We start from the raw sequence: 26,835 nt of genomic DNA on the forward strand, positions 1-26,835 counted from the left end.
CAGCCAGCGAGGCTCAATCTGGATTTTGTGTGGTAATCTGTCTCCATCGCAGAGATATTGGGTCCAAGAGCAGGCTAGCTGGGCTCTTCATCTTCTCTCACACCCTCCACTCTCTCTACATATACTAACATCCACTCTGTTAGCGCTATAGCTCATTAGGCTGCGGATGAAAGCTGGTGAAATAGTGTTGACAGTTGTTCTTTTTACGATAACTGTGTACAAGTTTTCAGAGTTTCAGAGTACAAAATATTTAATATGTATTGAACACAACAGATAACAACAGATCATTAGAGTAGAAAGGGACATGGTTTTTGCTTCCACTCACCATTATGAATTAATGTTGATTAAACAATGTAATGGCCCTAGAATAATGACATCATCTGAGATTAGATAGGGTTCATTATAAGCCTCACTGTCACTATGCAGTTCTGTCTGCCACCAGGTACAATCTACCAGCCTCGATTTATAGCACAAAGGAAGTGTGTAAGCCATTGCGCAATCAAAACAGGAAGAGGATAGTGCTTTTGTTTTCCCGGTAGTTAATCCCAGTTACCAAGGAGTATCAATGCAGTTTCTGAGCAGTTATTGTCCCTGCGAGCCAAAATGGCAGATGGTGGGACAACCAAAGTAAATAAACCAAAAGAAAAAGAGCGTAGAAAACACAAAGCCGTGTGATTGTCTTTAGCCCTGTTTCCACCAAACACTTTCCGTATGGTACCTTTGGAACCAAAAGTAACCCTTCAGACATAGTACCTAGACTCTAGCGTTTCCACCGCAAACAGTACTCTTAAATGTGGGCGGGGTTGTTGTCACTCACTGCTCCATCCAACACTTACTGTATTACTTCATTACCGGTGACACAGATGGAAGTCTGCGCCTTGTCTATCGTCGACATTTTCAGAACAAAATAGAACAGGCTGCAGTGAGAGTCTCTCTCCATGAGATATTTAAAAATAGCAGGTATATGCATTTAGTCCTTCTCAGGCAAGCTCAGGGGTTTAGTGTTGCCGTAGCCCACAGGAACGACTCCCTGCGATGCTTTTTTTTTTTTTTCTTTTTTCTCAGAGTAAGGTTTAGAATATATGCAGTTCACATAATCCAGCCAAAATTAACATATATAAACTCTTAACGATCCACTCATTACTAAAAGTGTATGGTCATATAAAATCTAAAGTGATGGTCAAGGTTGTCACAGTGAAATTTAAGGTGTGCTGATGGATTCATGTCGTCAGCTCATGCATCGAGTAACATGACAAGGTAATGTTACCTTAAAAGTTGCCGGCAGTCGGCCCAGTAAATTAAATTATTTTTCTCAGACTACAGCTGCTGCAAGATTAAAAAAAAACATCTTTTCATTTTATAGTTACAGTCTACCAATATTTGTAAAACTCTCCACAGTATGAACAGTGGTTACATGAGCCTCAAAACCAGCCACAACTCGGCCCTGAGCAGAGTGACTGTCCTCTATTGACCAATCAGCAGACTGCAGTGTTCACAGCTCCACCTTTTAGTACCAAAAGAGGGGGGACCAAAAATGGGGATGGTACAGAACGGATTCACTGGTACCATCCCCAACTTGTCACAGTGGAAACAGGAAATGAAGCGTACAGAACTGAACTGAACTGTACTGCTTGGTGGAAATGGGGCTTTTGTGACAGTGGTGCCAACAATTAACCCACGTGGAAACACTAGTGGTTTAAAATGAGTTTTTAAATGAGCTTAATATGTATTATATGTCAGATATGTGTAATTACTTCCTGACGCTGCGCTGTTCAGCTGCATAGCAACAAGGTTTGAAAACAGTTAGGACTGCTAATAGCTGTGAGAAAATCTGTCTGAACTAACAACAACAAAAGGTCTTCAGTGTTTGTGAGCACACATGATGAGTGAATCTTGTACTGTTTATTAGGACTCCTGTCTCTACCAATTTAAATGTACCAAAACCAAAAGAAGAAACTGTACAGATCTGTTTGTTTCCTGAAGGGCTGCAACAAATTATTTCCATTATCGACTGTTAAGTCTCCTGATTATTTCCTCAAATAACTGCCTGGTCTATAAAATGTCAGGAAATTGTGAAAAATATCCATCACAACCTCCTGGAGCCAGTGTGGAGAAATCCAAAGATGTCAGTTTACTATCATCAGCAGCCAAAAAAATAAAAAATACAGCAAATATTCACATCTGAAAGACTGGAAGCAGTCTGGCATGTTTGCTTTCAACTGATTCCTTAAACGATTAATCAGTGTTTAAAGTAGTTGCTGAATAGTTTCCTGTTTATTAACTTTACTGTCTTGTGAACAGAAGCTCTACAATTGGTGCAGAACCTACAGTAAAGTGCTAAATCTCTGCTTTAACTCAAGAATATTTACATCTACATCAGAGAAACTGTGTAGGATTTGTAGCCCTTGTTGTTGACTCAAATCCTTTGTTGTCAGCGACTGCCTGAAGTCTACAAACTGTAGATATCAACAGACACTTGTTATCTTGCTTGGTGATGTTCTGTCAGGCCTGTACAGCAGCCATCTTCACTTCCTGCTTCTTTCAAGGGTTTTTGTCTTCAATCTGTTGACAAGTGAAACTTTCCTCTTTTTGGCACTAAAACACTCTTTGGTCGCTAGCTTGGCTCTGTATTTATTGTCCTGCTGCAAGATGAAGCATCCAGTAATTTTTGATGCATTTGCTTGAAACTGAGTTTTTAAGATATTTCAGTTTCGATCTTCCTGCATTCATTCTGCTACTGCCAACCACAGTGATCAATGACCAATGACCCAAAGTGAACCGGTTTCACTGGCAGTCTACATGGCCAAGCCAAAACACCACAGCCAATAAGTTTGACAGATAACCTAATGTGCCTGAAATCACAAGCTGTTCCTTTTTTTGCCTCCACTCCTTCATTTTTTTGTCACTCTGGGACAGGTTGAGCTTTGTCAAATCTGTCCAAAACTCCAAAAGTTTCTTTTAGCACTTTTATTGTAACCTTGCCTTTCTTTACTTGAGGCTCACCAGGAGCAGTCATCTTGTGGCCTCTGGTTATGTAGGTGTAGTCTCTTGATGGTAGAACAATTGGAGAGGGGTTTTTCTTTGCTATCTTCTGCCATTACCAGACTGCTTATCTGTGACCTACCATGTTGCTTGTAATTGCTGAGCTTACCAGTGTATTCTTGAGTTTAAACTGTGTTTCAAAACCAAGGGGCAACCTAAGGAGCTAAAACATGAAGCTCGCCCAAGAGTGCCAAAAACTGCAGTTTCTTGAATGGCCACTTGAGGCTGGCTCCAAAAGCGAGTCAATACCTAAAGGGGCCATACACGGGTGCTAGGTGCTACTTTTGTGCCTTTTTTGAGCCAGCGGCAGGTTGTGTCTGAGGTTGTTGAGCAACCTTAACAAGTACTGTATCGTAGTGTATTCACCTGAAATCCTGAGTGCAGAGCCGATCTTTTTCCAGCCGCTGTTTGTTTGTAAGCCAATTGTGTGTGGGCCTATCGTCCATGGGACAGATGAAAAGCTCTGGCAGCTCTGCACCAAAATGATCAATTTCTCCATATTTACCTCAGACTGATATTTATGGAAGAAGGGAGAGATATCTGTCGGCTGTGATTGGTTTTTCCTGGTCACATGACATGCGGTACGTGCAGCTGCGTTCTAAAAGTTGAACTTGGTTTATCTCGGGGCGCAGCTGTCGCACCCTGAAAAATAGGCGCTTGAAAATGTCTGAACATTTGAGCACGCCCGCCACGCATCCTCATTGAAAACAGTGAATTTAAACACGCAGAAACACGTTCATGGCCTGGTGCAAAAAAACGGTTTTGGACTCTATAGCTAATTTCCCAGTTTATCAGCTTCAGCCCCTCGTCCAAATATGGTCACTACTGGCTCCAAAACCCAAGATGGCAACTGCCAAAACGCTAAACTCAAGGCTTCAAAACCACGGATGTATAAAGAGAACTGGATACAGCATTGAAGGCAAGCCCCAGATCATTCTCATGAAAGTTGCTCAGTGATTCATGGAGACAAAAAAGCTTTACATGTAATGAAATCACCAATATCTTCTGCATCATGGGGCCATGGAGCAAGCACACTAGAGATGTAGGGCAGCCAAGTGTGGCTGAGCGGCTAACTTTTGGTTAAGAACTGCGTTAACTTGAATAAGGATAAAAAACGATTTAATTGTGCAGCTTTTCCAGACTTTCGAAATGTTATTGGACTGGATGGTTCAAATTGTGATAGTTAAACAAGTCATTTCACAGGGGTTGTTACACTCAAAAAAAAAAAAGTATCCATTGATTAACGCACGTCCCTTTCACAATGTAAGTCTGTAGAAAAAAGTGTCTTTGGGTCCCATGGCATCACATCATGGACCTAGAAGTTGTATTTCCACATTTAGCCACTATATAAAATTGGCTTCAAAGCCCTGCACTGTTCCTGAAGGCTTGTTCAAAATGGAGTCCAGTGGGTGATGTCATGGTGACTACGTCCATTATTTTTACAGTTGTTGTTGAAAACACTTTATCTCAGCTCGCTTATTACTCACTTGTTTTGCTAACGTTTCTGATTTTATGTTCCTCTTGTGTGTCCTGCTTCACTGCCACTGCAACAACACATTACTCCAAACACGAATGTCAGACCTAGAATTAACTTTGTACCTACTGCTCAGCTCCTTTGTACGTTCATTTTATGATGACAGGAAACACATCTGATGTTATTTTAGGTGTACAAAAGGGCTACAGTTCCTACATCGTGCAATCAGCGTTGATGTCAGCACCCTCAAATTAAAGCTGAAAGTCATGTAGCATCTTTGATTGCATCTGAGGATCTTCGTGTGTTGGTGTAAAGAAAAGTATGTATGTGCATTTCTGTGTCGACTGAAGGGAATTGTTGTGGCAGAGATGGATCTGCTGTTCTGTAGCCATCTTTATAAATTGAATACGGCAGCATAATACTGAGCTACTTAAAACACTGTGCAGCCGCTCCCTGTGGTCCCACTGTGTGACAGCTTTTCTCCAATATGCTCTTTAGAGATAGGCCTACTGGATTTTCATAAAAGAGAGCCCAGTTGTTATGAAGAGATTTTAATGGATTTACAGCAAGTCATTAACATTAAGCCTCAGTGGTTTTCCAAGGTGCTATTGTCATGAGATGTCAACGGAATAAATAATGTTGAGAATCTCTGTTATTTATCTCTCTCTGTGCAGTGTCTTGTGAAATGCTGTAAAACACGCTGAAATGTGTATTTTTTTATCGGGTTTTTCAGATGCATTGGCTCTTTGTGACAGTTTAAATTAATCAGGGTTGCTCATACATAAGTATATATTGACAGATTACTTGTGCAAGACCGGTGCTTAATCAAACTAAATTCTTCATTAATTATCAGTAGCCTATACTGCCATAATCCATAGGCAGCTTTGGAATGAGCATTAACTTAAATGGATGTTATGGTTTGTGGAAATTAATCAAACGATAAATTCCTCTATCACAAAAGGAGCACATACTGAGCACACCTATTTTCTTATTTTTGTCATGTGGGAGATGTGAGCTCAGGCTGTTCAGAGGCAGGATTAAAGGGTCACTTCACCCAGATAAAATTCAAATAGTTGCATGGTTGCACACCTTAGAGCTAAATTGGAAAAGGTTGGGTGTTTTTTCTGGTGACTGCTCCATTAAGTTGTATTTTATAATGTATACCATTTAGAGTCTCGATTACGGGTTTTGCCGGTCTGGTCCAATGTACAAGGTCAAACCAGTTTGACTTTAGGCAAAGCAGCTGAATTGAAATTTGTCATTATGACACCTTTTGGCAATTTCAAAAGTAGCCTACATCAGCAACCTGTGCTGATGGCATCACAACACTAAATCCAACTTTGTCATAGTAATAAGCAATATGACAAAGTGACTAACATAACATGTTTGTAAATGGACTAACGGAGCCACTGGAGTCTGACAGCTCGCGTGCAATTTACTGCTGATCCCAGGGCCATGGGTGACAACATGGAGATCAAATCTAAGTAGAGGTAGAAGGGGGCATGGGAGCGCACTTGGTGTTTGTTTACTAAAATGTAAATGTGTTTTTTGGGGTGACGAGAGGAGACATGGTAGAATTATGTCGTGTTCATGCGGGGTGTGGATAAAACATTTTGTGCGAGGGAATTATGTGTAAGGTCAATGTAAAGACGTGGATTCCCGCTGGGCGGTGCAATGGATGCGACACCAAATACGTAAATTAAGTGGCTTGAATGAAGCAAGTAGCACTTTTTTGCGTCATTAGCTTTTTCGAGAGTTGAAATATCTGAACTTCACCTACTGATTCGCATCGCGATAGCCAATCAGCATTGAGATCCTCCATGAACATTTGACACCAAGGATGTACCGACAGAAGTTCATTCCTTGATTCAGCGTGTATGTAACAAGTCAACACAAAATATTCTAGCCTTCAAACTTGCAGGAAAAATGCAGTTGAGTGTGGACACAACATTAGTCTCACAAGAAAACTAAAACGGCCCCAGTATGATATTTTTGGGGGATCTGAAGCTAAAGAAAGATGTGACCTAACTGGCTGCAGGCGGCGTTTTAAGCTGAAATTTCATCAGAAATCACATTCTATTTAAATCTGTCGCTCACTTTGAAAGCACCACAATGGACGAGGGATGGCCGATTCATGAAGTGGAAAATAAGGAGCTATCGAAAGGATCTCTCCTTATTTCACTACAAAAACCTAAGATCACCAGGGAGCTGAAAGTTTCTGGTAAATGATCCTCCACTAATAACAGCCGACTTGCTGTTGGCTATATTGTATGTACTTTCTAGTGAAAATTTAAATATAAAAAAGAATATTAAAAAGTAATATTAATTTTAAAAAGTAACATTACTAATGTGGGAAGATAGCAAGTAGCAGTTAGGCTACTCACCCATCTTTTAAGTGGTTACAAATCCAGTTTGATCCTGAGTGCACAGCTGATAGCTACGTGGTTTGTAAACACAACATAATGGAAGTGCATATTGAATGGATTCAGCGTGGACTGTGAAATTTTAAACGATACTACATGATAGTCAGACGCTAGCTTTCTGTGAGGACTACAGTGTCATTATGTTCCACACAGGAGCAAATGTCAAGTGTAACACCTTGTAAAATTCGGTGTACTGGTGCGGTTCAGTGTTTGGCTTAACATCAGAAGGGGTTGAACATTTTCTCACCAGTCCAATTCTAATACCATTACATTCACATTCAAACATGACCTAATCTCAGAATCCATCGGCTAACACCTGACAACGATATAGCCTTTGGGGACAACAACCCATAATTCGGAGGTTGGGGTGTAAGTAGCGAATATCTCAGGCAAGACTTCCTTTTCTGTGTGCACGTGATTGTTTACAGTCAGATTAACAGTGATACACAAAAATGGACATTTCATCGAATGTCTGTAAATAGATATTTGCATATGAATGCACATACATTTTTAAAAGCTAAAATGAAGCTAAATCTTCATCAGATGATAGCCAATGGTTTCTTAAATTGCATTTCAGCCAGCGTGGTCTGCCTCTTTTGCTCTAAACACAAACCAGCATGCAACCAAAGCCCACTCAACCATGATTGGTCAACACTACTCGGACTGAAACCAGAACGCTTCTGATACCAAACTGTTGTAGCTTTGCCTACAGATTCTGTACACCCATGCAGATATCTGTTTATAGAGATTACAATATGACTCAATACCTAATTCTCAGCATCACGGTATATTAAATAAAGAGTAATTGGTTAGCATTAATATTTGGTTCATTACTTTTCTCCCAGTTCAAAACAATAAAAAGCTTTGTGATGTACACAATTTATACTGTGTTGTTCTTAAAAGGGTAGGAGTGAAATGAAAGTACCTGAGGTTCTCAGGGAATATTTATATACTGACAAACAATGAATGAGAGTACCTCGAGACTCTTTACATTTAAAGCAACTATCAGGAATATTGTCTTTATATTTATTTACATTTACTCCTTAACATCAGCATGTTATCTTTGTCATGGTGGGGAAAAAACCTCACCTTGTGCCGAGTGGAGTGGTTGTAGTAATACAGTCTCTCTCATTGTCAGTATTAGCTCGCTCTACCTTGACTCCTGATAGTCATGGAGTGAGGTTATGCTCCGCCCTTCTTGATTTGATAGAGAAGGACGTTAACCCGAAACGATGACACTCCTAACAGCGTTTTCCCTTGTTGGATTAAGCTTTTGGATGTTACTGTGTGCATAGGTTTAAAAACACCCACACCCACCCATACATCTCCATACTGTATGGACGACTGAGTGTGTTGATCATGTGGCAGTGAGTCAAGGATAGTTGTGAGAGAAAGTCACATTTGGTTTGTATTTACTGGACACCCTTCGGTGGACTTCTTAATAAACAATCGCAGCTTTGACATCTAGTGCAGTGGTCTCAAGTGGTCCAGCTATGGGGTCCAGATTTCTGCTTAGGCCCATTCACACAGAAAGCATTTTGCAAGTTGCAGAGGGTACTTGCTGTAGCTCTGGTTGAGGGTGAGAGGCTGTCAGCACATAGTTTGGCGGGCACAGGGAAACAGAGATCTGTGTGGGTACATGAGACCCTGAAAAGAAGGGTAGGTCATGGGGAGTACCACCAGTTGGTCCAGGAGCTTCACCTCCATGATGGTCGTTTCCAGGCATATTTTAGGATGACTCAGGGGCAGTTTGACAACCTGCTTTCTATTGTCGGGCCATATAGCTCTGGGTATCCAGCAACCACTACCATCAGTTTCTCCTCCATTGTTTACCAACTGTAAACTTGTTGTCGTGACCACCACAGAAGGCCCGCCTCTCAAATCATCCAATTGGACAATGGAAATAAAAGGCAAGACGTGGGGCACTTTTCCACTCTGAGGTGAAGTTTTTTCAACTTGCGGAAGTCAGAACGCTCTAGCACAAAGGCCAGGCACCTAGAACACAGATCCACAAGACGCATCGCAACGCAAAAACGGCGAGCAAAAAGCTTCATTCTCATTAAAAACAATTACAAAAAGTCGCCTGCAGCTGCTAAAACGCTTTCAGTGTGATCAGGGCCTCAGTCATTAATCCAAGGTCCACACAGCTTAATACATTAACCATCATACTTGCATTTGGCCATGTCATTGTGCTAGTTTGCTGTCTCCGCTGTCCATTAGACTCTTACTCTACAACAGGAAACAGCACTTCAAAATAAAAGCTATGTGCCAGAAATTTACTGTACTTAAGAATATAAAGTGTGTTGACACACCTTGACACCTTCGCGAGTCACTTGCAGTCCATTCAGAATGGACCCGTGACCCACTTTTGGACCACAACCCACCAGTTGGGAACCACTGCACACGTGTAGCACCACTGTGAACCCTGTTTTTACACATTATGAGCATGGTAGTATGCTGACGTTAGCATTTAGCTCCAAGCACAGCTGTGCCTGAGTACAGCCTCACAGTATGTCTGTAGACTCTTACTCTTGTTCTGACAACATGCTGGTGTAATTGTAAAAGACAAGACATCAGATTTTATCAGGCGTAGAACAATAAAAGTCCTGGACTTATTTGCATGGTTGTGCGTGGTGTCTTTATAATAAAGAGAAACAAAGCTTGGCTGTCAGAGTTGACATGCTACCAGCATATCCATCATTTCGCCATTAACATAATTTGTAAGAATTGCTGTGGAGACATGGAAATACATTTTAATTGAAGGGGGTTGAGCTGAACAAGATATTTCCTCAGTAGATAAAGATAGCTAAGTTTGATCATGTTTACTCCTAACAGCCTGCCCACACATTTCAGAAAGGTTATGTGGCAGCCCACAGCAACAGAGGAAGTTGTTATCAAGTAAAACTATTATGCAAATTATTCCGCCACGTCTTCTTTTGATGTTTAACCTGAGCAATTTGTTTGGTGATTATTACAGCTGACTTTTACATGTAGGCGTGAGGAAAATCTCTGGAGATGAGACTAAAGGGAAAGATTACGTGTGGTTTTTCTTTATAATTTGACCAACACTTTTCTGCACTTCTCTGCAACACTGCGGCATGATAGTGTTTAATACAGAGGTCTGAAGTGATCCCTACATACATGTATAATGAGTGGGAATGTTAATCACCTCACAGTGTAATATGCCTTAGAAGTCTTGCAGAAGAGAAAATCCTCTCAGTTCTTCAAAGTGCCTCTGCCTCCCACCCTTTCACACATTTTTTTGGGTGAATTTTTATCTAATAAAGGTGTTTTTAAATGTCTCTGTTGTCTCCCAATACACCAGTACAGCTATTCTGGTTCTGCACTTAATGTTGGTTCCTGACTCTGATCCTCTCCTGCTGTGTACATCTGTGTGCATACACTGTATTAATTATCCTGCCTAGCGAGGCACAGTGAGCCACTTTAAGGTTCAGTCTCAGATGTAAGTGAAGCTACTAAAGTTACAAAACCTCCAAATTGTGTTGTTTGTCCATGCCCTCTGGCATGATACAGAGAAACGCTCTCTCACAGTTGGAAAACAAATTCTCTATGTTCTCTCTCTGTTATACTGTGAAGGTTTGGTTTAGTCACAAAAACCACCTGGTTGGGTTCAGGGAAACATCATGGCTAAGGTTGGGGGAGCCCTTGTGTGTGGAGTTCGCATGTCCCCGTGTCAACGTGGGTTTTCTCTGGGTACTCCAGCTTCCTCCCACAGTCCAAAGACATGCAGGTTAATTGGTGACTCTAAATTGTCCGTAGGTGTGAATGTGAGTGTGAATGGTTTTCTCTCTCTATGTGTCAGCCCTGTGATAGTCTGGTGACCTGTCCAGGGTGGACCCTGCCTCTCACCCAGTGTCAGCTGGGATAGGCTCCCACTTGTCCTGTTTGCTCCCTAACAGAATAAGCAGTATTCTAGCTGGTTGTATATTTACCATTGCTCTTCAATACAGCAAGAGAAAATAAGATGGGTCTCAACATCATTTCAACCCCGGTACTATTTTGCAAGAGCACCATCGCTGCATCCTGGGTTTAGTGCCACCCAAGATGACTGTGATTGGTTTACAGACACAACAACAAGCCAGAGTGTGTTTTTTCACCCACAGCATTAAAATAAATCGGTGATTCCAGACCTTCCTCTGGCGCTGACACAGCACTCTGGAGGTAGGGTTTGGCTACAAGAGGCTACCGTATGTCAGGTCTGATTTGTGGACGAGATTTTTTTTCTGCTTAGATGCTGAAGTACTGACGTCATGCTATTGTGGTTGGCGAGTTCAGTTTTATAATAGATAAACTGTACAGAGTTTTTGCTTTGTTTCAGGTTGAAATGATCCCACACTATTGACACTTTCTGACATTTTCTCTGTCCTGCCCCTCTCTATTTTTTGCCTGTTCCTCCATTTGCAATTCAGCGCTATCAAATCATGTCAGGTGTCCACAGCATAAGCGTGCTGTGTGACACTAACAATCTTACATGCGAAACAGTGTGCGGTAAACAGTTACACAGATTAAACGAAGCTTCAATACAGTTTTTTAAGGAGTTTTAGCAATTGAGTTACTCGTGTTTTTTGAGGAATAGTTCAGTCCTAGTTAAAATGACTATGTTTAGAAGGTTCAGGGAGCTTTGTCATTACGATTCGTTTTTGAGATTGCAAGATTTTGATCATGATTTAACAAAAAACAAACACTGAGACTTGTGGTTAGAAACATAAAACAAACACCCAACTTTCATGTTTGATTTCAGTGTTTTTATGACCCATCCATCCACACTGACTCCTCCCAATGTGGATTTTACTATATGATGACATAATTTGATTTTGTCCTTCTTGGAAGGAAAGCCTCAGTTTTTTTGTGTTGTATTTTGCTAATGTTGCTAAAAATATGAACAGAATTATCGACATTATCATTTTAATTTTTGCACAACTCCCTTTGAGATCTCTGCTTTGTTGAAGCTCATTATCAGTGTGAAATGAACTGGAAGCCAAAATCTTAATATCAGAAATTTGGTCACATTTGAACCAGCTGGGGGCAATTTATTAAAGTACAGACGTTTTGTATTTTGCTACAGGATTTCTACAGTGTTTTGTTCAGCTGTGTAGTTTTTCTCAAGTTGAATTCTTGTGAGACTTGTTCATAAAAAAAGTGTAAAAAGTAATTTAGAGCATGAACATTTTATTGTAGCGCTGCTATTACAGATAAAAGTCTGTTAGGAGAGCAGAGAATAATGGATGAGTTTGGTTGAAAGAAGGCACCAATCATTGACACACTCTGCATTTCAATCATGGTGTGTGCCAAAAGGTAATCTGTCAATCACGTCGTACCTGTTTCTCCTCACTTGTCTCATTAGTCCTCTCTCCCTCTCTCTGTCTGTCTATAGTGTTCACTCAGTGTAAGGATTATTTCCTTCAGAGAGTGCAACCTGCAAAGATGTTGACAGACTGAACACTAAACAATTTTAGAGATGTAGAAATGCATAGAGAGTTAATGCACAGACATGAGTGGAAGCAAATCATTGTCAGTTTACCCAGAGTGGGAAAATTGTTCCGAAGAAGCAGCTGAATTTGACAAAGCGGCAAGTCCCAGTGGTGGAAGAAGTACTCAGATCTCTACTTAAGTAAAAGTAGCAATACCACAGTGTAGAAATACTCTGTTACAGGTAAAAGTCCTGCATTCAAAATCTTACTTAAGTAAAAGTACTGGCATCAAAAAATGTCTGAATCTATATATTCCAACTGCAGAAATGAAAAGAAGTTGCTGCTTTTATTGTGGCAGTCTGCGCGTAATGTGATGTCATATCCGATTAAAGGAGAACAAAGCCAAAGGGAGAAAACAGTAATTGGTCCAAGGTCACGGATCTTCAGCTGCTTGAACAACAACTCAAATTGAGCCCGCCCAGTGTAAACTTCTGGCCAGATCAGCAAACTTTCTGATGCTGCAGTTACACAAATTAGACACAGCCTGCTGTGACCCCGGTGTTGGGGTTTGCGCTGGCCTAATTTTAGTTACTACAGCCGATACTGTGAGCTCCATCTCTGAAACGTCCGGCCGCTCTCCTCCCAGCGATTAGTCAGCTATCAGTGAAAAGTGAGGTGGAAGGACTGCAGGATGCACAAGCTACCTACTATGTCTCATTTGTGATTGACATGTGATGTGCACTGTTTTTGGAAATATGCCTCATGATACACAATCTGTAGAAGTAGGGATGCATCGATATGGATACCGATAACTGATCATTAGCTGCTTCTCATGGCCAATAACCGATACGATAACTGATGATTTCACATTTTGGTATTTTATAAAGAAGTGTATAACCTGTAGTTTATGTACACCCAAGGGTAAGAAAAGCTAAAGTAGTGAGAAAATATGGCTGATTTAATATTCCATAGCTGTGACCTAACCAAATCAAACTGACACCACAATTAGACACGGTCTGCGTTACATCTGGTGAATTAAATGTTTATATCATCACGCTGCATTTTTATAAACACATCCAGGCACCATCTCTCCGTCCCACAATAAACTAGCCTACAACTACCAAGTAGAACAGGGATGCGCTGTTGATTCACTTCACACATTAACTCTCAACTTAGACAAACAAACAGCTGTGTCTCACAGACACGCAGCCAGAGAGGGAACGATACAAATAATCGCAACTGTAGCATCACATGGCTAGCGGTTATTAATAAGTTTAACAACAAAGCCGAGCCTTTTAAAAGCTCGGTGTTGGATGTTAGCTGTTGCTGCTAATTAGCTCCTGCTAACACTCTGGAGACGGTCCTTCAGTGCTGTGTCTAACCTGTTCAGCAGTCAGACCCTCGACAAAATTTTGTTGTCTTTCTCTGGAACTGTGAAAGACGTCAACAATACGACATGTTTTGCTCTCTAGACAGCGTGCTGCAGTTGTTGTTGTTCTTCTTCTCTTTGTTTATTGGCAGCTCAGAAACAAGTTTAAAGGTACATGTAACGTCACCCACTGTGTCAGGTGTGCTGATGCTGCCCTTGTTAAGTCAGTAAAAGCAGTCTGGCTTTGTATTATTGGGGCTATGTTTTTGCTATTATTCTGATTATCAGAATAATGCATACCTAATTATAAAGCGTCCCATTATTGGACGATAGTTTATTGGTCCAATATATATCGTGCATCCCTATGTTGAAGTGTATGGTTTGACGTTTTCCAACAGTCTAGTGTTAAAAAAGTAAACGCAAATCTAATAAATTATAATATTGAATTGCAATACTTAAAAGTCTCACTATATTTATGGAACGGGCACCCAAGTTTCCTGATAGTATCAAACCTGGAGGTAATCAGTCGTCCCAGCTCTGGTGAATATATTGAGTGATGATCCTCTGTTATAATGTGAGAACATGACTGCAGTAGATTAATTCAGACTTGCTGACAAGAACAGTGGAGTTCATTGACAGCAGTGGATTTTTAATTGGCCCACTTCATGTCATGTCCTGAAGGACAGTCTGAAAGCAGCTCTAAACAAGTGACTTGCAGTTGTGGATTTTGGTTCACGAAGCTTCGCTGCATATTTTAAGTAGCATTTGAAATGGGACACCGCTGTCGACTCATCGCGGCGTATTCTATCTTAATTTGGGAATTTTGAAGGAGACAGCTCTTAAATTGGGACACAGCTCTTTCTCTCTCTCACACGCTGTATTTCTGTGGCGCCACAAACATGGATTCACTGTAGCAGTCCACAGAAAGGTACGGAGACAGTTTGAAGAATGTGCACAGAGGAGACACTTTGAAACAGCGGAGGAGGTACACCTGTTAGATCCCCCTGCAAAGTCATTCTTGGAGGGCATCTGTAACATCGACTAAAATTCTCTTTTTAGGTTTTTTCGAGGCGAGTGCCAAAACTGGCTCTAATAATTGCTTGATGGTTTGAAGTATAGGCAGTTTCTCCCTGACCCCCTACAGAATGTATAGGGGTGGATGGAGAGCAGGTATTAGCCCCATAGATCATGTAAAATTAGCAGCAGGAACCCCTGTCAGCCCAGACATTGGCACTTAATCTTGGACTTTTGGCAGACTGTTGCCTTAACAGGTCAAATGATATCTATAAATCAAGGATCCCCTGGCGGAGAGCGAGAGGGAGCCGGGGAGAGAGGGAAATGCAGAGAGCCGGCGCTGAAACTCCAGGGGAATTAAATGGCGGTCATAAAGCCTAACCCAAGGAAATAATCCAGTCTATTTCATAAAGGATTAAAACCTTTAAAGAAGATTGATTGCCTCTTTTTCCTTTCCTACCCGATGTAATCCTAGATTATGGAGAGCACTTGGGGTTAGATTTTAAAGAAATTTGCAAAGGATTAATGATGAAGGGGACATCCATTCTTAAGATTGCCTCGCTGGTTTGTCACAGTAAAAGATGCTCTTTTTTCTCATCCTCCGCTCTGTCACAAGTGAGTTATGTTTCCAAACTAGAGGAAAATAAGAGAAAGTAATGTTTTTACATCTGTCTTTATTTTTTCCTTCTTTGGGCTCCACTCACAACACATTTATTGACAGAAGTAACAGTTTAATCAGGTTCTCTCACTGAGATCAACATGTCGAAACCAACGATCAAGTGATTAAATAGAATTCATAAAATCTGTTGTAACAGACTGATGAAAAACACCAGGTAGTAAAACTTTAAAATCCTCAAAGGGAATGAAAGAATTTGGCTTCAGGGCAGTTTATTCCATTTAAAAGGTGCATAATACCAGAAAACACTGATGATGTTGGTTTTTAAATGTCCGGTCAGCCAAGTGGGTGAGATATCTACTTGCCTGAAGTCAATTTTGAATCAACACAATACAAGTTGTTTTATTTATTAGCGGTTATCAAATAACAACAAAGTTAACTGTCGTGAAAAATGACTCAGTTTTATCCGTCTTGCTCTGAAACTTGCAGCAAACTGTGCAATACTGAGTTGAAGTTTCGCCCACATCCCCTAACACCACCCAATTTAACTCCTGTTTCCAGGGTAACTGAAACACCAGCTTGCCCTTCAGCTTGTAAACATTGTCTTTCCCCACCACCATTTTCTATTGCGCCAGATCGATATGCAACTCTCAACAGAGATGAAAAGAAAGCGAGGTGGCTCTCTGCTTAGCTACTTAGATCATCAGCTCTGGAAAAAGTTTTATTCTTTAGTTGGGCAAGTGAGTTCTTACATTTAGTAGCCCGATGTGGCATTTTACTTGGGCAATCCTTATTGTTGAGGCCTGAAACTATTTCTGACAAAATTAGTATGTGCATCAGATATCTGGGGCTGCCCCCAACTAAAAATGTTCCTAGTCGACCAATAGTCGTCATTTAGGGCCATTAGTCGACTAGTCGCCGCATGTTTAGGATATTAATCTAATTATTAAATGATATATTTTGGGCGGGGCAACACAATGGTTTGAGCTCAAGGTCTGAGAAAGAATACATTACAGAGAAATATAAAACTGTACTAATGAGCCGCCTGTTAATGACGCTGTCGGCAAAGCAGTAATGATTGTGCTAAGTGGCTAATGGGCATGTAGCTACTTCCATGTTTCAGATGATACGTCATGTTTTTAGTCGACCAATGAAGATGAGTTTACATATCACCTTGGGTTCGTCCTTCACCTTCTCAAAATGATCCCACACTTTGGATTTCCTGCCCGACATGTTATTAACTAGCCTGTGGAATAACTGCACGCAGGAGCTGACTGAATGAGTGATCTGAATAGGACAGCACATTACACAAAATGGCTCAATGTATCTTTAATCACGGGTTGGCTGGGTGTCTGCAGGTCCTTAAAAAGTCTTAAAGCTATAGTGCATAACTTCTGTTGCCTCCCAGCTGATAATGCGTTATTACAACTAATAAGCCGGCCGCAGTTCCATGTACACAGAGTAACACTCGCCACACACCGTGTACACAGAGTAACACTCGCCAGTCGCCACACACCGTGTAAACAGAGTAACACTCGCTTCACACCGTGTACACAATGCTACACAACGTGGCGAACACCAGGGTGCTAACATTACATTACGTTCATAGCACCATTTCCAAGAAAATAATAAAGTAGTAGGTCCAGTACAGCACCATTTCCAAGAAAATAATAAAGTAGTAGGTATAAACCAAGTCACTTACTTATCCAACAGCAGCAAGGCAACATCCGTGTCTGCCCTCAGCCCAATTTCTTCCTTCAGGGCTCTCCACCGAGGAAAAGCGACGCCAATACAAATCCTTGTTTGCCTTCTCCGTCGGTCACTTTCCTTCTTTGCTAATAGACCTTCAGCCGAACGTCCAGGCTTTTTCTTTGTGGTAGGATCCACTTCTGAACCGTGTCTCGGCCGCTTCTCCGCCATGTTGCTTTCTCTTTCTACCTGCGCTCTACCTCTTGCTATGACACTCTCCGCTCTTCCTCCCCCTCCCTTCTTGTTGTGAGGAAGCATTTCCTGTGTGCCAGCGCAGGAATGTCGCCGGTCGACACGCATACTAAAAATGATATATATTGAAAAATACCACAAGATGTTAGAGGAGCCGATCGGCTTAATCAGCATTGTGTCATCTCCTCTAGTAGTGGCTTGAGTGAAACGGACATTTACGGACCTGTAGAAGTTACGCACTATAGCTTTAAATTCAAGTTTATCAATATAAGGCCTTGACAGTCATCAGAGACTTAATTGCCACAAACATTTGATCTTATTTTATTTATTTATCTTTATTTTTGTCAAAATTAGTTGAGCTCCTCTGTGTGAAAGTCTTTAATTTTATACTTGCACTTACCTGTTTGCAAAATGTAGATTGACCTAACTCACTCTAATAACCATATTCTTACATAAAACCTACCTCTGCATTGGATCACCTTTATACTCCCCTGCAATGCTTGAATAACAAAAAGATGATTTGTCCAAAATTCAGTCTTATATGTGGTAACAAATTACTTTGAAAAGGTCTTAAAAAGCATTAGATTGTAGTCTCTGATAGCTGTAGACACCCAGGCTCAGGTAGCAGGACTTTCATTGTGACTGGATTTGACTTTGAGATAATTAAAGGTAACTGGTTGTTCCAAGCTTCGTGGATGTGGGAGGTGCAGGTTTGCTAAAGTGGAGCTGTGCAGGACTCTGAGCTGCGATGAGAGCGAAATGAGAGAACAGAGATGAGGTAGGAATCAAATGATTCTGCTGGACGACAAAATTCAGTCGCCTCTTTGATAGCGAGCGTAGCTGTGGATCTCCTGTGAGCAGAGCGTCTGGTGTCCACAGCGAGACAGGAGAGGCGCTGTGACGGACAGGCTGGAATATCAGGTGAAGAGAACCATTAATGATATGTAATCACAGAGTCTGGTTGGCAGTGGCAGTCGGAGCAGAGGAACGGGAGGTGGTGATGGAAATAGAGGTTTGTTGTGTGTGTGTGTGTGTGTGTGTGTGCGTGTGTGTGTGTGTGTGTGTGTGTGTCTGTGCGGAGAGAGAGCTTACCTCAAGCGAAATGCTCCACCACCCATGGAACTAATTTAAAGTCCTCGTTTAGAGGCTGTCACACGAAGGGCTCTGATGACCACTGATCTCTGCACATTTAACGGCACAGGCAGCTGTCAGGGGGCTGACAGACAGGCCCCACCACTGACTGATTACATACAGGGCCGGAGTGAACTGTGATCTGGTGAACTTTATTTTCCCTGGCAGGCCCAACGTGCAGTGCATGCCTCAGCTCGGTGGCCATTCACAGGCCCGCGTCGCCTCGGATAGACTCTCCGTCTCCTCCATTAACACCACATACCTGTGTGAATAATCCCTCAGAGTCTATGATTTATTAAATCTGATTCTGGAGATCCTGCGACACCTTTTGAAAATGAAAGAAAAAACACTTTGACTGTTTTAGTCGCATCCTAGATAGAAGCAGAAAAACTCAGTGTGCAGGTATTACCGCTATTAATACAAGCATTCTGACTGAAGACTGAATATTATATTAAAACCTCACTTATCCCAAAGTCTGCATATTTTATTCCGTGATACAGACCTCTGAGTATTAAATAGGATTCAATTTTCACAGAAATCATGTGTCAGGCAATTGCAAATGAAAGAATTGTGCCAATCCCTTCACCTGCTGCGGTGCTGCCAGTCTGTGTGAGTGAGGCTGTAAGAAGGCTATTTTAAGGATACTCAGGCACAGATTTATCCCCATCCGCTGGGGAAGGAATAATCTGAACTAATTTCAAGATTAATCAGTAATTACCTCAAAACTGCACATTCCCCAAGTGGGCACACATTAGCGGATTCTCTAAAATCGTTGAACTGATTTCAAAGAGGCAACCCTCTGAGTCTGACATAAAAACACCAGATGGAAATTTAAGGAATAATTACAGCAATGCCTTTTTTTTTTTTTTTTAAAGAAACTGTTTTCTTTATGTGTTTATAATTACACACTTAAGGTTTTAAACTTGATAGTTGTTTTTAACTTTAAATGTGCGTATGCTTTGCCAAGCATTCCTATATATCTGGAGCCATCAGAGACCTTACGTAACAGATTGAGCTTCGAATTAAAATAATACTGCTGATACTTTTTTAGAGCATAGTTTTTATGATTATTAACACCCCATAAATATTTCTTTCCTTATAGTAGTTTGCCAAAGACGAATTTCTGTTACTTGTGACAGACAATAAAGGTTTATCTTATCTTATCTTTTCCAGTTATTATACAGTAGATGTCAAAAATGTAATTTTTCAACACAGTCAATTATGTTTTATGTTAAAAAAACTTCTATATATTGACCTCTGTTACACACAGGCAGTGTTTTCCACAGAATTAGAATCTAAGTGTGGCGGTAGCTGTCCCCTCTGTGTGTCCTCTCTTTCAATTTGGCGGTTTTTGCAGGTCCGTGAATGCAGCACAAGCATTCATGAGTTCTCTTTTCCTCAGCAGCATTTTGTGGAGTTTTGAGTTGCGGGCTGGATAACAGATCAGTCGATCCGATTAGAGTTGATCAGATCGCTGGATGAGAGAAGCAGCTGCTGCAGAGGCGGGTCAAACTTTTAGGCCCAGTGCAATGAACAGTTAAGTTTTACTTTCACTGCACCTGGTGTTCTGCTGCTCCGTCTGTGCCCAGATGATGCTCTGCGCTCCAAGAGTGTGGTGCAATGAAAAACTGAAGGGTATAAATATTCCAACAGTCCTAATGCACTGTCCAGCTGCAAAAATAGAAAATCTGCACGTGGCACCAGCCATCAAATGAATGTGTTGGAAAGCCTGACGGGCTACCAAAATTGCATACTTACCAAACAAAGATTATTCAGCGCAGTAATCAATAATCACCGTCACTTTCTTGAAGTCCCAGCAACTTGTTTTAAAGCTCAGTCCTCGGCCATGCTTTGTGGTTAAAACCCCTGAAAACTTCATGATGTGAAATCTTAAATATGTTTCTATAAACTTAAACATTTATGACTAACAAGGCAACAATCAGATTTAATGCTTGGGGAAAAATACCATGTCTTAGTTTTGTATAGATCACACTCAACACGAGTTTAAATGCCTGGTGTCTGCAGGTTCATACAACCCTTAAACCCTTTGAAACCGACAGCGAGCGACATCACTTTTCTTGTGCTGCTTTCAGACGCCTTTCGCAAGTATTTAAACCTTTGAACCCTGAGTGAACCGGTGAGAGTTCTTTCAAAAACATGGGGAAATGTGCAACTTGGTAAGAAATGTCCCACCAATTGCAAAAACAACAAAAGATTTTTATTTATTTTTTTTAGAAAATTATTTTTTAAAAATAGGGAAAAAAGCTAGGAAAAACGACAGTATTATTATTATATTTTACAATTCTCTCACAGAATTATTATATTTTTAAGCAGTCTTTTCAGGGTTTTTTTCACCTAATTTTCTTGATTTTATTTTACTAATTTTTTGGGGTCATTTCTTCTTTCCTTGCTCATTGCCTTCTCACCGTGTTTGTAAAAGAAATCAAGCCAGTTTGCTCAGGTTTCGAAGAGTTAATGTAGTCACATTCCTCTATATACAGTTCACATAGTAAATGGGTATATCACGTCCTGCCCGCCATCTTAATTTCGCGCGTCATAAGTCACGTGATTGCAAGAGCTATTACATTTCAATTAGCAATTCAGACATTGCTAAATTCTTACTGGTGCTTAGGTGCAGGCGACATCATCTTTTCTCAACTGTGCCTGCCTGCTGTAAGCCGGTGAGAAGAGCTGACAGAAATCTATTTTGTCAGTTTAAATAAACAAAACTGTTTCAACGTATTAAAACTGATAAATTGCTTAAATATTTTTTAGGCAAAAAATGTCAAACATTTGGTGACTTTGTCTTACTTTATAGTAGACTAAATGTGTTGAGACATTTGTGTTCTAGGGCATTGTGACAGACATTTGTCACTGTATTGTGATATTTTATAGCCTAAACAATCAAATAAGTAAGAAAATAACAGAGAGATTTGTCGATAATGAAAATTATCCCAGCTGCAGCCCAAGCATGCACACACATTTAAGAAAACACAGTTTTCCTAAATTTGGAGCAAAAGATTTATCCCATAATTCCTCTGAGACTTTGTGAAATCTTTGAACACGTTGACATATCAGAACAGATCCTCTATATATTTTCTGCTAACACTTGAGGTCAAAAACAAATACAAAAGCAGGTTTCTCCATCTGTCACTGTGCGAAGGGGGCCGCTGACATCTTTCTCTCCGTCTCTCTCTGCCTGGAGAAAGAAAGTCATCAAATAAGAATTCCAGCCTGTCTACCTGCAAATCTCCCTCCATCTGTGGATTAGATTTAAGTCCTCCAAAATCTTGGGCTGGTGCTACATCAGAGGATGTGCGGTGCCGGGTGAAGTTACGTAACTCATTAAGACCTCACTGCTCTCTCCTGGGTTGCTTTCTCATCCCTCCAAACTTGCAGCCTTTGAGCAAATAAAGCCATATAAGAGGGTTGAAATATAAGACACCCGCAAACTCTATAAAACTTTCTGATCTAACACAGCTTGAATTCAACTTGAGGGCAGCCCATTTGAACTGCGTCATTAAGCATCATTATGCCCATTGTTCTGCTTTCTAATCAGCAGTGTTATTCCCACCCTGCGCCGTATAGATTAACAATCATGCAAGAAATAATAGCACATGGTTGGCAGTGTTTTTAATTACAAGCTATAAATTATAACATTCAGGTCTTTAAAAAAATATTGAAATTTATTTTTACAAGTTAACACAGGAAGTATGAGTGTTGTGTTACTCTCCAGATTTTGTTGACGTTTCGATCGTTAATCTCTCTTTTTTTGCGCATATTTTCAGGGCCGCGATCCACCTCTGTCAGCCCTTCTTTCCTAATAACTTCTTTGTCCTTCAGGAGGATGGTGTTCTCAGGCTTCCAGTACCTGTCTTCCATACAGCACATTAGAACAACATTGCTATGATTGGCATTCTGCATTAGCAATCCCCTCTCTGGCCCCTTTTTCCTATTGTCATTCCACAGCAGCACTGGGCTGCAATGTTCTCCCTCACTCTCTCTGAACTGCCATGACAACGTGCTGGAAAAGCCTGACGAAGCCCGAAGGCCTCCTCAGTCAAGAGGGCTCTGCTCGCCTCTGCAGATGACTGCACTGTTTCATTTATTTTCATGAAGGAAAACAAAAGGCAAGATTGAACAGGGGATAAGGCAGCCCAGCTAAACACGCCTGAGAGACTGACCCCACATACTGTAGCTGGCAGCACACAATTTACCACAAGACTCTGTGCTGTGCAGACCAGAAATGACAGAAATGTTTTAGCGTGGGTTTAATTACAGCCTCGTCTTTGGGTACTGTAATAACGTTGGAGCTTGTAGCTCAGTGTTTATGTTCTAAACTTACAAAACTTGCAGATGCAGATCAAAACATCTAATTCCATTCTCATAATTGATCTACTTGTGTGATTGATACCATATTATGTCACTAGTGGAAACCACTTAAGAGTGATCATGTCTGGTGAAACTGATCACCATAAGCGGATGATGATTGTATATAAATTGTTTTCTTTTTCTTCATTTCTCATGCAGATCGCCATCGAATTGACTTTTACTACATGAAAACAAAGTAAGGAAATAGCTTTACAATTTACTGATTTTTACTGACTGTTTCAAAATACAGTGCAGCTGTTTCATTACATGAAAGGGAATTATCAGTCCAGTTAACAGGGTGGCTTCAACTGCAGGTGCTTTCCTTGTGCCCATTAGACTGACTGTTTCTCGTTGTTTGAGGAGACCACATAAGGTACCCTGTGGAGCACCAAGTTTCTCTGCTGCATCTCGTTGGCTTGTTTTTGGCAGTTTGTCATACGCTACCCAGTTAGCCGAAATGACCTGGCCCAGCATCAGCCAGAGTCGGGCCACATCTGGTTTCCCGTCTCAGCTGAGACTCCGGATTAATGACGCACCAGAATTGGGCCAAAGAAATGTCCCGATTCCGGCTGCAGACACTGTCATCGGCAGTAATTGGCCCAGCAGCAGCAGTTGGCATGGCATAATAAATAAGTTGGGCTACGTCTGGTTGCTTGACTCAGCTGGGACTCATGATTAATGACGCCTCAGATTTTGGCCAAATAAACTGGCCCTATTCTGGCTGCTGACGTTGCCATCATCGGGCCTTTATTCAAAATGACCTGGCCCAGCAATGGCTCAAACTCACAGGCTAGAAGAAATTAGTCGGGCCACATCTGATTGCCCCTCTCAGCCGAGACTTGGGATTAATGATGCCTGAGAATTGGGCTAAATAAACTGGCTCAATTCCAGCTCCCAACAGTGCCAACACTGGGCTGTTATCAGAAATGACCTGGCCCGGCATTGGCCCAAAGTCGGCACGCCATAACAAATAAGTCGGGCCGTGTCCGGTTGCCTGACCCAGCTGAGACTCCAGGATTAATGACGTCCCCAGAATTGGGTCAGTTAAACTGGCCCAATTCCAGCTGCCAACACTGCCATCGCCGGGTAAGCTTCGAGAGAAAATCACTTCCTTTTTCCATCATAATTTCGATGGTCATGCAGCAGCAGCCTCAGGTAGACAACTGGGAACAGACGGGTTACCGCAAGGCAAAGTGTCATGGAAGTAAAATTAAGTAAGAAAAAAAAATAGAGTAACAGTAGTTTTAAATTGTTTTTCCAGATGTTGCTTTGTATGAAAAGGCCCAAAATTAGATGTAAAGATGAATACCACTCTCATGGCTGTACTGAAAATACGTTAGCTTAGCTTAGCACCAAGACTTGAAACAAGAAAACCGCTAACCTGGCTCTGTCCAAAAGTAACTAAACATGCAGCACCTCTGACGCCCACTTATCATCACATTCAATCTTGCTTGTTCAACCTACACAAAAACTAAAGTGTAAAAGCACCAAGTTGTCGTCACCGTAAGATTGCTAGGCAACTAGCAGAGACTCCAGACAAATAACAACCTAATTAGTAAAAATTTGAGATGCTGGTTGGTAGATTTGATTCTTCAGACAGACCCAGGTTAGCTGTTGAAGCCTTCGCGCTAAGCTAAGCCAACTTTCTTCATATCATGCTTACAGATGAGATTGACGTTGATCTTTAAATTTAACTTAGCAAGAAAGCGAATGTGTTCCTAAAATCCTCCTTTACACCACCAAAAAGATTTTCAGTTGGTAAACTCAGAAAAGGAAACTCACCTCAAAATATTGCGTTGTTTAATTTCAAAATATTTTCAACCTGTATTGAAGTGCATAAAGGAAGAGAGAGTGGATGTTGGCAGACAGCTCTCATTTGGATGCCTTCAACCATCGTTCATCCATCCCCACTTCTCACCACTTCTCACCACTTCTTTATGCCATGGAAGTGCTGCATCTGCCAGACTATCATAGGAAGCGTGCCGAGGAGGCCTCTCTTCACTGAGATCCCTCGCTGCTCTGATGCCTCATTAGACCTGCAGCCAATAAGACACAGAGAGAGGTGGAGAGATTACTGATGCAACATATAGGAGCTTATAGCTGGATGAGGCACTTCAGAGTGCCGGGGAAGAGTTTGACACTTGGTCTGAGGAGAACTTCCGCTCATTATTCACTCATTTATAGCCGTGTCGTATAATCACTATTTAACATCTGTGGTGGTGCTGAGGGTTTATTTTCTTGTTGTGATAAAAGATCTGTGACTTTTCTGTTTGTTTTTGATAGCTGAATCAAAGCTCCCTTGAAATATATTATGACAAACTTGACCAACGCGAGGAGCATAGAAGTTCAAACAGGTAAAATATTTGGTTGATTAAAGTATACAGCCTTATCTCTCAATCGCTTCAACTCAGGTTTTAAACAGTCTCAACATTCTCTGAACTCTAAGTACAGTTGTCACAACTGTTTCACGGGACATCACAACTCTATTGCATGTCTGCAGAAAGTAGTAACTCGCCCTAAAAATTTCACTCATGCTTCAAAACCCAGTTGTTGTGTCAGTACATTGCCACCAAAATGAAAAGTTGTTTTGTCATCGTGTGAGCTGTGCAGGTCAAAATGTTTAGATGTTTTTTCATCATGGCAGTCAACATGGAAATGTGTCTTACATAGAAGTTCCTGTTTTGTGCTACTTTTTGTTGGCATTGAATACTGTACTATACAAGACCGCTACTAAGCTTTTTAGACTTAAAGGAGAAGTCCGGTATTTTGCACTTTGAGTCCCATTTCTGGGTTATTTATGATGAAATAGAGTGGCTAAGACCAAAATTGTGACGATTGCTCCTTTTCTGAGAATTTGGTTTTCCTCTGTCTGGCTTAACACTGCTGCCTAGGGCCATGTGTAAATCTGTCCTAAAACCACCCTAAACTTTCGTTTCAAAGCCATGAAACTCACCGCGTGGTCAGTGGTGTACGTTGATGTTCTGACTTAAAAATCGTAGCAGTAGGTAAGAATTTACAGGGAAAAGTCAGTACTGTGGTATACAGAAAAATGATATGCACATTTGTATGTGTTCAGGAAATGTATTTGTGCAATGTGTTACATATACTTCAAACAGAAAATTCACCTTTCTTTTATGTAAAGTCGTACAGTGAACAAACAATTTGCCACAAAATGACATTTTGCTACATCACTGTCACCTGGCAGGTAATTTGCTATTTTGATATTATCATGATACTTCACTCATGATACAATATCATTGCAATTTTAAACGTGTTGCCATATGCTGAGTATTGCTATAAAATATATTGCAATTTATTACCTTTTCTCAGTCTGTTCATCTCACTTTAGTCATTTTATTTGCAGTTAAATGTTTGTAGTGGGCTCAAAAAACAACTGATTTTATTATTCGAGTAGGCTACCTAAAGTTTAATTTATATTTGTAATATTGATAATTTATATAATAGAAAAACAGATACCTGCCACAGTGTGACGATATCGATTTTTTCCCCCCACTCCTACTGTTTTCAACACATGTTCCAAAACCACTGACTGTACATGAAGATAAACAGCATAACAGCTCCTCAAGAGTGAAGCCAAACATCTCAACCGCCCCCTGGTAGCTGGATGCAGTGAAAGTCAAAAACTCCGCCCCCTCCATCTTAACAGATGGGACATGGGCCAGACTAAAAAAAAACAATAAATCATTCCCAAAGATGGTTTCTGTCATTTTAGGTCGTTGTTATCAAGATGATGTATATTCAAGTGTTTTTTTTTTCTTCGGATAAGTTTGGTTTCAATTTGTTATTTGATGCAATAAAAAGTGGGTTTGGTTTTGGGTCATGATTGACAGCTGTGTGTGTGTCAGTGGCACAATCCACGATTGATCTGACGGGTGTATGAATGTGAACTCAATACTGGAGCTTCACTTCTTTGACTATTGCGCCAACTCTGGCTCCAAATGATGTCACCAGGGCAAGATGGTAGCGCCCGTATCCAGGATATTTTGGTTCCGTTTCTACAG

The sequence above is a fragment of the Epinephelus moara genome, chromosome 24 (assembly GCF_006386435.1).
Source record: "Epinephelus moara isolate mb chromosome 24, YSFRI_EMoa_1.0, whole genome shotgun sequence".
Classification (NCBI taxonomy): Eukaryota; Metazoa; Chordata; class Actinopteri; order Perciformes; family Serranidae; genus Epinephelus; species Epinephelus moara.